The following is an 11,912-nucleotide window of genomic DNA, read 5'->3' as shown; positions in this document are numbered from 1 at the left end:
GCACACAGCATATTTGTTAAATAAACAAAAACATTTTATTGTAATATGTATTTATACATTTTTTAAATAGATTATTTTATCCTTGACTGGGCTGTCGCCAAAAATAAAGATATATTATAACCAAATGTAGAAATGATTAGTACTTACCAGTTACATCATCATATAATTTTAAATTAATAAAAGATAATTTTTTTTTCTTCCCTGTCCCGAATAAAACGTCACTGCTTCGTTCGTCATTAATTTGTGAAGCATGTTGTATATTATTTTTTTATTTGTTTCTCCGCCAACTAAATATAGTAATTGTACCTGAAAAGTAGGCCAATATTTATTTGATGAAAATTAAAAAACGTTATTATTGTAAAAATGCAGCACCATGATTTTATCGATATAGATTTTTAGGAATACAAACCAATAAGTTAAATTTTTCAGAACTTTCTGATATCATAGTATCAAAATTATTGATTTCGGTGACAGATGCCAGTGGCAATTGGCCTAAAAAAGACTTTTCGCCATCCACATTTCCAGAAGTACTTCCAGTAACTGCTACGTTATTTAACAATCTTTCGATACATTTTAATTTATTAAAAATTTGTTTAATGTCATACTTGAGTTCAATATATTGACGATTTAACAATGCCAATGGTTCTTCGTTATAATATTTGTATCTGTACAACGACATAAAATATTATTATTATTGTTATTATTATTATTATTTCGTTTATGTGTATTAATATTTATTATTATCTATTTAATTTATTATTAATTTTTTTACATGTATAGTAAGATTTAACATAAGTGGCATTTTTTTCTACTTACTTGGTGTTTTTGTATTAGGTTGTTGAATTTCTGAGCTTTCACTCGCAGAATCGAAATCAGACAGAATTGCAGGTCGCTTTTGTTTAATACAATATGCTCTTTTGGATGACATCTAAAAATTTTAAGGATTAATCCTTGTAACCTGTTTTACGTGGGTGCACTCTATATTATTTGTTTCTTTACAATGACAAATATAATCACAATTACAAATTCGTTGGGCGCCAGCCACTCGCTGTGGCGAATAAGGGAAAGAAAACTAGGGGTTTACAGGGGACGGGTTACGTGGCTTATCCTGGTTTTGCCGTAACAATTACTACGCGGGGGAATACGGGAGGAGGACTGTCGTAGGGGGGAACTCTCAAAGGTCGGGAGGGTTCACTGGAAGTTCTTTACGTTACGCGTTGAGGAATGAATTCAGAAGGGAACTGAAAAAGGATTATCGAGAAGGCGCGGAACACCAGACGCGAAAGGCGTAATACGCGAACGCGAAGGCACCGTTATCGGGATTTAAACTCTACAATAATCTTGGGTACTCAAAGGGCTCACCACAAAATTGGACCTCTCCATACGCACACTTCAAATCGCTCCGTAAACTGGCTTCTGCACTCCACTCTCAAAATCTCCACGCTATACTATGGATCGCTTTTGAAAATCGCTATTCGCTCTCTCTATATTCGCTATTCTGACGCTCAAGGCTAATTGCTGGCTCGTCGTCGCGGCAGCGGCACACGGTAATATACACGCGGACACGGCGCGTGCAAGAATATAATTGTTATATTAACAATGAGCAGATTGTACCGCGTGAGCAAAATGTCGTAATTAATACGTATAGCGAGCGTGGGCAGGAAACACGTGCGTTCACTCTAAGCGTACGATCAAGAAGAAGGAAAATCGATCATGGCGTCGATCGTGCCGATTCCAGCGTAGAGAGGGGACCGCGTGAACAAAGAGTGCCCAAGAGGTGCTGCCGCTTTCGGTAGCGACGCACCGGCGAAGTATTTTCGCTGCTTAATTCGTCGTTCTGCGTTGATTTGGGGAATTTCGCCAACATTTCCTCCCGGCCATCAGCGACTGGTCGTTCATGTGGTCTGTGTGTCCGCGTTGTCCAGAAAGGCTGATGAAGTAGCGCCAGCTTGTCGATGGGCCGCGTGAGCGTCGTGATTGCTGTCTTTAGTTCGACGACCCTGGTCAATCCGTCCTTGTCGGGCAGGAGTCTGAGAACCCGTGCCATGGGCCATTTCTCTGGGGGCAAGTGTTCATCAGTGATAAGAACAAGAGTGCTTACCTTGATCTCATTTGACGGATGGTGCCACTTCGAGATTGCCTGGAGTCGTTGCAGGTAACCTCGTGGACCAGAGCTTCCAAAATTGCTGGAGGCGCTGCTGAAGGAACTGCCAGCTTGACAGTCTGTTGGCTGCGACATCGAGAAGCGTTGGTTCTGGCACTGCGTTGATCTGCGATCCAATCAGGAAGTGTCCTGGTGAGAGGGCTGAGACGTCGTCTGGATCGTCGCTGAGTGGTTCTAACGGTCTTGACTTGAGGATGGCTTCGATCTGCGTGAGCAATGTTACTGATTCCTCGTACGTCAGCAAAGCATCTCCAATCGTCCTCTTCAGATGGAATTTGAGAAACTTGACTCCCATTTTCCACCCTTGTGTGGAGCGGCAGGCGGGTTGAAATGCCACTGAGTGCCATCCTGAGCGAGTAGAGCTGCAATGTCCTGGTTCTCGCGTATGCTGTCCATGAATTACTTCTTCAACTGTGCGTCCGCTCCTTGGAAGTTGGTGCCGCAGTTTGAGTAGTTCAGCGTCGACAATATTTTGCGACGATTGAACGTTGCGGTGGAGTTCAATGTTTTGAACTATAAGTAGACTGTATGTAAAAATGAATGCACTTGATGTGAGTACTATACTGTATTTCTACTTTATTTGATGAACCTTTGAAGAGTGTGTGAGTAATTTCAAGAGAGTGTCTTCACGAGAATGTCTCGTTAGGGAACTTGCTTCAGGTTTTTATATTCTGGGCAAGGAGTACAATTTTCGGATAAGCCATTCCTATTGGCCTGATTTTTGTGGAGGTGGAAAATATTCCTTATTCGTTGTCAGGGGTGCCTTAGTGACGTACGCGGTGGGTCCGCGTGTACCTAGTGACCGTAGCGAGCAATAAAACTAAGCAATACCTCGACATGAATAGAAAACTGCAAACAAAGACTACTGCTAAGGTTAAGGGTTCTGGCAACCAGATGTGACTAATAAACCAAATTACTAGATAGGATGTAACGATTCCTTGGGTCTTATTTCTGCTACAGGTAAAGATCTATTGATTTGAAAAAATGTATACTGTTTGAAAGCAAATTTGAATTGAGATCTAATCCTCTCGTCGAATATTCTATTCTACTACCTAAGAGTATAATCGAATGTTGTGTTAAATCTATCGAAGGTATCGGTTCGTTTTCCAAAGCAAATACGTCTGAATAATTAAAAATTATTTTTTCGATATTTTGTAGTCTGATCTTTTCACGAAGTTTTAGAAATCTATCGGAAATATCTGTGTCAACGTCCGTTACTTCAATGTTGTTCAATCGTATCGTCTCGTCTTCGGTATTAATAAAATTTATTTTACGTTCGTTATCATAAAATATACTTTTAGGCGGTATTTCAATTTCGTCAAAGAGTGGCAATCTATATTCGTTTAAACATAGGGAGCGATTATCAATTGTAAAATCGTATTTCTCGAGATATGGTAATCCTAAAATTCCATCTTCCTTTAATGGGAAACTTTCTGGTATTATATAAAATTCGTGATATTTGCCTAATGAGTAAAGCGTTACCTTTTGTTTTAAAGTATGTTTGTCGTTGCCCATGTAAAAAGATTTGTTCGTGTCAATCCGTTTCGTCTTATCTCAAATAAAATTTTCCTTCATCAGATTTGTTCCTGCGCCCGTGTCCAGGAGTAGCTGTCCGTGTTCGCGCATTCCTCCAAGTTGTGTTCGTATGTGCCGGAGTCGTCCTGACACTGTCGAAATTCTTGTTCGCTCGTTTCCTTCGCTTCCTGATTCGATACTTCTATTGCATTCGCTCGAGGTGGTAATTTTCCTTGACTGGTTGAGTAAAAATTTTGTTTCATGAAACATTTGTCAGTCATATGACCCAGTTTCTGACAATTGTCACATTTTGGCAACGATTTTGAAGTTCGTAGATTTTGATTTTGTCGCGTAATACTCTGTCTTGGTGGTGCATTGTTCGTGGCAATTGGATGTTGTTTGTTTTCAGCGATGTACGGCTTTGATTGTGACCGGTCGAAACTGATTTCTTTTAACCGAACTTCCGTTTCCATGGCGAGTGTTTGCGCTTCCATAAACGTTTTCGAATCTCGGGAAAATACCATTTTGCCAATTTCACCCCTCAAATGTTGCACATATAACGACCATTTCCTCCTCAATTTTAAGTGCGACCTTTCGCTGTGTCGGATTAGTGTGAGTGCTTTGTATAGCGTAATATAATTCGTTCATTTGTGCGCGGAATCGTGTGTTATAGGATTGAACGGATTCGGTAATACCTTAACGCATACTTTGAAATTTTTGTCTGCAACTAGATATTGTGACTGGTGGAGCAACATTAGCACAGTTTTGTAGAGCAGAAAGAGCTCTATCGAATGAATATTATAATACTTTGTCAAACAGCAGAAGAATCGTTGTAAAACAAAAGAAAATATAAAGGCGCTACGAACTTATTCCCCAACCTAATAATTTCAATTGACACTCCGATTGAGAACTGGTCGGATCCGAATGTGTCATCCAGTTGTCTGGTTTCCACCAGGTGAGCAAAGTCTGACGTTGTAATGACAAGGTCGATGTTGGATTTCGTGGCATATCTACTGTCTATCCTTGAATAACCATCGAAATTGTGAACTATCAAATTGTGATCTATTAGTATTTTTTCTAGGTTATCACCTGCCGCGTTGACTGTACTATTACAGGGTGCGGCGCCAAAATCCGGACAAATGAAAGATTATTTTCAAACATAATTTTTATTGCAAAAACGGAAAAGTGTACAAATTTTTTTTACTAAATTGTTTATAAGGTCATAAAGACCACATTTACTCAATATATCCTCCCCCTGTTTAAATGACTGCCTCCATTCTCGGTCTGAAGCGTTTGCAGGCTCGTTTTAATGCGTCGCGGTCCATATCGGCGAATGTCGCTTCAATAGTTGCTCTCAATGATGCCATGTTTGGATGTCCGGACTTGTTAGTGACCCTTTCAACCGTGCTCCATACATAGTAGTCCAATGGATTTAAATCTGGGCTGTTGGGAGGCCAGAATTCTTTGGACCAAAACATGTCAACGTTGTCGGACAACCAATTTTGAACCAAATGACTTGTGTGGGCGGGCGCACCGTCCTGCTGGAAAACATACGGCTTTCCAGACGACACAGTTTCCATCCACGGCTTCACTACATTTGTCAGAACACGCAAATAAACTTCTTTTGTGACATTTTCCCCTTTGTTAAAAAAATGTGGTGGCATGACATCAGCCTCACTGGACACAACACTTAGCACGTGAACATTCGCCGGAAATTTTGTTCTGGAAACAATAGGAACATCTTCAGGATCATGGGCGAGCCATCGATCATTTCTTCGATTGATTTTCGCATCGACAGTAAAAATTTTTTCGTCAGAAAAAACTTCAGACGTCCGGCAGTCTTGTTTCTTAAGGAACACAAAAGTAGATTGCAGCGTTCAACTCGCTTTGTCCTGGCAGCTTTGGAAAGCATCTGTCTCACTTTAAGTGATTTTTACTTAATCATGATTTTTCGATCTCTAGTGAAGTACATAAGAGATGCAGGAATATAAATAATACAAGGGTATAAAAGATACAGACATGTAAGGGATACAGGGATATAAACGAAGTAGGGATGTAAAGGATGCAGAAATATAAAGCTTGTACATAAATAAATAACTCAGAAATGAAATTGGGTAAGTTAAATAATAACTCAGTTGCTTTTTTATAATGATTTATTTCCTGAGGCGCATGAAGTGAATACAAGTTTGTCAAACAATTATAATAACAGTTGTTTAGTCTTGAGCTGCTTTTGACTGACTTCTAAAAAATAAGAAATAAAATCTAAGGGAGTGAAAATTGGGTCTTTTCAGATGTCATTCAGCGGTGCGGTAAAAAAGGGACTGGTAAAACAAGCACGATTATTATACCGACTGTGCTTTCTGCATGTTTGGGACTCCCTAAGTCATGACCCCTCGAAAATAATAAGGCATGTCCAGTTCTTTGCATCTGTAGTCATTGATTTGCATGAAACGATCGACCCCCTTCAGAGCCTATCATTTAAACGTAGAAATAACTGCGGCGAATGTTGCTGAAAAGTAAACAAAAATGTTTATTTATCTCACATTAGTTTTATTTCTTAAAAGTGTTTTATTATTTTGTAGCTTTTAATTCGTTTGAACTTTTCTTCGGAGGCCCAAAAACTATGGCCTTCTTTTTTATCTTTTTCAAATACAATTTAACGCGTAGAATCTAAAAATCCAAGTTTTAAGGCACGGAATCCACCGATTCAGAAGTTATACGTGTACAAAACCGAGAATTTTTAGCGTATTTGACAGGTTATTTCGACGCTAAATTGACTCTTCCCCGCATCCAATCCTTTGCCGGCTGCCAGTTGGACTCTATTCATTGAGTGTGAGTACCATCTGGTTCTATCAAATCCGAGAGGATATTGTTTATAATAAAAGCGGTTTAGGCCGCAATTTATGTAATTCTGTTTTACCGACGGCGACTCCACTTATTGGACAACAACAGGCTATAACTCAACATGGCGTCGAAATAACCTGTCAAATACGCTAAAAACGCTCAGTTTTACACATGCATAACTTCTGAACTGGTGGATTCCGCGCCTTAAAACCTGGATTTTTAGATTCCATTCGTTAAATACTTCAAGAATATAAAAAAAAAGGCAATAATTTTTGGGTCCCTGAAGAAAAGTTCAGCCTTTAATTCTCTATTGCAGGATCATATTGACATTCCACATTTCTAAATCAGCAAAGTTTGGTTTCACAACAGCTACCATACCTTACTGGACGTTCCTAAATACAGCACCGTTTGAGGAAATCCGAGTAATCATTCAACCAAAGATTCCTAGCATATTGATTGAGGTCGGCACTTCGTCTTCAAGGTCCAACCGTTTCTTTTATACTAACAAATGTTTTGTTTGAAAAATTATGTTTCAAATAGAAAAGGTTCTTCAAGAGTGAAAAAAGAAGAAAAATTAGGAAATGTACTCTGTATTAAATAAATGTAAAGAAAGAAGAATATTTATATATACAGAAGTCTGTTGTTTACATGGAAAAGCTAACTCTATTAAAATTCTTGAAAATTTTACAGATTTTCCCTTATGGAAGTATTTTCTTAAAATCCTAAGTAATTGAATGTTTAACACCATCCATACAGTTCTGTGAATCCTATGAAATATTATTGACACTCTATACAGTTTACATTTAGGCTAAGTGTTTTTAAATGTACATACATACATCCTTTTTGAATTTATATGATGGCAGTTTTAACAATACTTCATGTAACATTTATTAAATTTTTAGTAATAATCGAAGAAAAGATACACCTCACTTACTTCAATGATTTTGATATATGTTATAAAGATCAATATCCTGAGTAATTTCACCTATACATATACAGAGTGTAACTTGTAAAATTAGCTACCATTTTCTAGGTATTTCCAAATACCTTTCCAAATACTTATTTTAATTTCGTAGGCATTGTATGTAGTATGTAATACCTAGGCATTATGTAGAATAACAAATGCTCTTTAAGCAAAGTATTAAAACAGAGTAATAAAGAGGTTATTATTGAAAAGACGTATAAGGAAAAGATTGAAATACAAAATATAGGACTTTCTTATTATTATAACAAGAAAAAATAAAATGTTATTGGAATTGTGGAAGTTGATAGAGTATCGATTTTATAATTACGTTTATTCACTTAAAATATATGTATATATATAAGAAAAACAGTAAGATGTCCCTTTTCGGAATCGGATTATTGCACGAACACGAGAACGGGTGAACCGGGCAGTGACGATCGTAAACATATGAAAATATAGACCGAACCTTTGTACGAGAGGTAACTGATAATCGCGGTAAGGGGGGAACTCATCTGACTTCGACTATTTTCGTAAGCGCAGACTCCGGTATGTTCGGCTTTTCGCATTCGTTCGATGAGTTGTATTGAACTTGTCGCAGTGAAGTTGGCTACAAATTCACTACGCATTCACGCCGTGTCGATGAGTGAATGCGTGGCCAACTTCACTAACGCATTCACGCCGCGTCGGTGAGTGAATGCGTGGCCAACTTCACTGCGACAAGTTCAATGCAACTCAGGGTACATGTGAAATGTGAGCCGAATACTACCGAGTCTTGCCGGAATAAATCGATGTCAGGCGAGTACCTTACTCGTCCCGAATATCAGATCCCCCCTTGCTTAAAGTAGCAGTTTATGCTCGGTCTATATTTTCATATGTCTATGGTGACGATGCGATTATAAGCGAAGTACCGAGAGACCAATTACATTTCCGATAGGAAAAAAACGCTCTTCTCTTGATTCAAAAGTTAACAGTAATCTCCTCCGAAGAGTCGCTATGGCAACCAGACCGTACCAAGTTTGGTCACGATCGGATGAGTTTAGATTTCCCATGAAATCGAATTTTGACTAAGTCCAAAACCCAACTTTCGAACTTCATATCTCGGAAACCAAAAGCGTGCACCGAATAATATTCAAGGTGGTTACTGTGGAGGTCAAGGTCTATCACTATACCAAGTTTGGTCACGATCCGATGAGTCTTCCCGGACGCGTCGGATATATTATAGCCTTTATCTGATTTTTTCGGGAAAAAATCAAGAGAAGAGCGAAAAAGGCAACGAAAAATATAGACGCAGTAGATAAGGAAGGTTCCGTTGTGTTAGAACCTAGATAAAGCGTCCGCATTGAAAAACAGAACTTCAGCATCTCTAACAAATATGAACCTAATTGTTGTAACAGGGAAGGAAAGAATTTAATGTAGAATTGCAATTAATTGTCTTTCTCATAAAAAAGTAAAATTCGAAAAGAAAGTCAAGAAAAAGCCTTCATTAAAAATACATAGATGAAAAAAGAAATTATCAAATAAAATACAGAACTGTCTTACTGAAAAAAATAAGGGTATCTTATACTTTGCCGGTTTGGCTTTTGGCATTGTATATGTGAAATATTTATCGTTTTATACTTTGTCCCAAAACCCAGGTATCCTATATATTGCCTAGGCATTTTATACAATGCCTACTTTTCATACATTGTCAGGCGAGCGTCGTTTTTGTTTGGTAAGTACAATTTACCATGATTTGTCAAACTCTGCATGTAACCACCGTTCAGTTTTATTTTCAACAAATGCACCTTATTTTTGTTTCGGTGGTAACTTTGATCGTCGAATAATTACATTCTTTTATATAATGTCAGAAATGTTCCTAATTTCTAGTACTGGTAATACATTATATTGTTTCATATGAATTGCAATTTGTATTTGTTTATTAATATAGGAATTCGTGAAAAACTCAGACTGCGAGTCCTCTGAAATTTTACTTCTACGATTCCTCTTATCAGTGGTATGAGATAAACATTTGCAAAAGGAAATAATTTATTTTTGATGCGAAATGTTTGTGACCAAAATTAGTATACCAAGTTTCAGTAATACACATTTATCTAATCGAAATTTTCTTTCGTTCAATATCATTAAATAAGTTAATATACTTAATGTTTAATAATATAGAGGATGTGTTCGAATTTTTAAAACAATTTATTATATTATGTTGCGACAGGATTTTAAATTTCTGGTAATCGCTTCAAAAATCGAAACAATTGCCTTATTCATTTACAGTATAAAATGGGAGAAACTTCGGAAAACCGTCATGCTCCGATTCAGGCCAAATTTTGCAAATAAACTCCATTTTGCGCAAGGAAATATCTGTGAAAATGGTTTTTGGCAATTCGAAAAAAAATTGTTTACCATTTTAACGTCATTCCCTACCTTGTCGACACAGCGCAGTGTAACGGGCGAACTGTTCCAAACACATAATTCGCACCTTCGAACCTGCGGAATATACATTGCAAACAGCATTTCCATGTAGATAGTATATACATTAAGAGTATTCCATATTACCGCCCCCACCAAAAACTAACCCAACCTATTCAGACTGTATTTCCATGTAGACAGTAAGTACTTATACAGGGTGTCCCATTTTAATCAATAAATGCGATTATATCAAGAACTATTCGTTATTTGAAGAAATGTTTCATGAGAAATTTACTCTGTTTTGAGGGGGGCGTAATCCAGCGCCGTTATTTTGTTTGTAAGTGTACCCACGAAGGAGACATGAAGGTCATATTTGTTAAAATGGAATCATATAATTTTTTATGCACTATTCGATGCATCTCGGTATTCTGAATAAAAATGTATTGACCTATTTATGTTGAACTGAATTATGTTAAATTTTAATATTACGAATAATTAAGTATGTAAGTGTACATTCACGTAGTATTCTATGAAAAGTAGGCAAATGCGGTTCCGCGTAGCGGTCATCAAAATATAAACAAACATATCGATGTCCCAAACGTAGGTCTCTCAATATCGTACCAGTATCGTTAGGGACAGCAAGCAAAATGTGTGATTATCTGCCTACTGAAATTGTCGACATGATTATGGTGCTTGGAAAATGTGACAGTCAGCCGACAAGTATCGAAGATATAAAAGAGAAAATATCTAATGCATTCAAATGTGTCACTCTGGAAATACTTATGAATGTTCAAGCTAATATTAAGCGACTCATTCAAAAATGTATTGATCTGCATAGTAACGTATTCGAGCATTTGTAAATAGATATTGTAAATAAATAGGTCAATACATTTTTATTCAGAATACCGAGATGTATCGAATAGTGCATAAAAAATTATATAATTCCATTAAAAAAAAAAAATATGACCTTCAAGCGTACACTTACAAACAAAATAGCGACGCTGGTGTTACGTCCCCCTCAACATAGAATAAGTTTTTTATGAAACATTTTTTCAAATAACGAATAGTTCTTGAGATAATCGCATTTATTGATTAAAATGGGACACCCTGTATACATAAACAGGTAAGGTAGGGAATGACATCAAAATGGTAAAAAATTTTTTTTCGCATCATCAAAAACCATTCTCACAGATGTTTCCTCTCCTAAAAAGAAGCTTACTTGCAAAATTTCATCTAAATCAGAGCATGGCAGTTTTCCGAAAAACAGCCATAAAATGATACAACGGTAAAATAAAAAAGCTGTATAAATAAATCTACTAATTAAACGAATATAAACAATATAATACATATGTGTTTGTATAAAAGTAAAGATAACGTTTATAATTTTTCGGTAACGTGTTTTTATACAATTGTTTCAACGTATCGTCCCATGAATATCAGATAAATACTTTTTCTGCTTTCAATATTTATTACAAACTTGAGATTGCTTTGCTTTTACACAAGAAAGCAAGTTAATTTATATTTCAAAGAAAACTTCAAAAAGGGGTAGACACGGCACGTGACCTCTCCGATTTGGCAGGTCGGTATTACAGTAGTTTTCTCGTTGGGCCTGGTGGAGCCACTTGCGTGTTCTGTTACGAACTTGAAAGGACTAATTCCGAGCTGTCGTGCCATATGAATTTCGGAAGCGTGCGCGCAACACGATCTAGGAAGGTAACAGTGCCTCAAGTATTTGTAAGTACAAACATTGGCGCGTGTTTAGAGTGAGATGTACGGTGATCATGCTATCCTTCTTTCAACCCAAATCAGAGAATTATCCCGCTCCGGTAAATTCTGACAGACCAAACGCGTGGATTTTATATAACTCACCGTAGCACGCATCGCTGCTGAAAAATATATGCCTACTCTAAAGAACCGAAGGAACGTGCAATCTGAGAATTATTTTTAGAAAAAGTTATTAACTTCTTTAAATAAATGTTTTTTAATTGATATAAGCATACAGGGTGCGTCACGCAATTGGGGCGG

At 37.2% G+C, this 11,912-nt stretch overlaps 1 protein-coding gene and 1 long non-coding RNA gene across 9 annotated transcripts in view; one reads left to right on the top strand and one right to left on the bottom strand.

The window, feature by feature from the left end:
- The window catches only part of LOC117611102 (uncharacterized), a 144,429-nt gene that overhangs the window by 118,355 nt on the left and 14,162 nt on the right, over positions 1–11,912 (top strand). The window contains exon 6 of one of the 8 annotated variants that reach the window (XR_013062601.1): positions 5,971–7,376. The exons of the other annotated variants lie outside the window; for them this stretch is intronic. The gene's annotated coding sequence lies outside the window, so the exon portion shown is untranslated. Of the gene's footprint in view, positions 1–5,970; positions 7,377–11,912 lie in introns of those variants that run through there. 8 annotated transcript variants of the gene reach the window in all.
- LOC143305577 (uncharacterized) lies at positions 88–1,792 on the bottom strand. The gene is made up of 4 exons (XR_013062613.1): positions 1,363–1,792; positions 817–928; positions 410–665; positions 88–306 (listed from the first exon to the last, which is right to left on the bottom strand). It is a non-coding gene; the product is annotated as an uncharacterized LOC143305577 (long non-coding RNA).

The sequence above is a fragment of the Osmia lignaria genome, chromosome 8 (assembly GCF_051020975.1).
Source record: "Osmia lignaria lignaria isolate PbOS001 chromosome 8, iyOsmLign1, whole genome shotgun sequence".
NCBI classification, from domain to species: Eukaryota; Metazoa; Arthropoda; class Insecta; order Hymenoptera; family Megachilidae; genus Osmia; species Osmia lignaria.
This window is presented reverse-complemented; position numbering and strand designations above follow the sequence as displayed.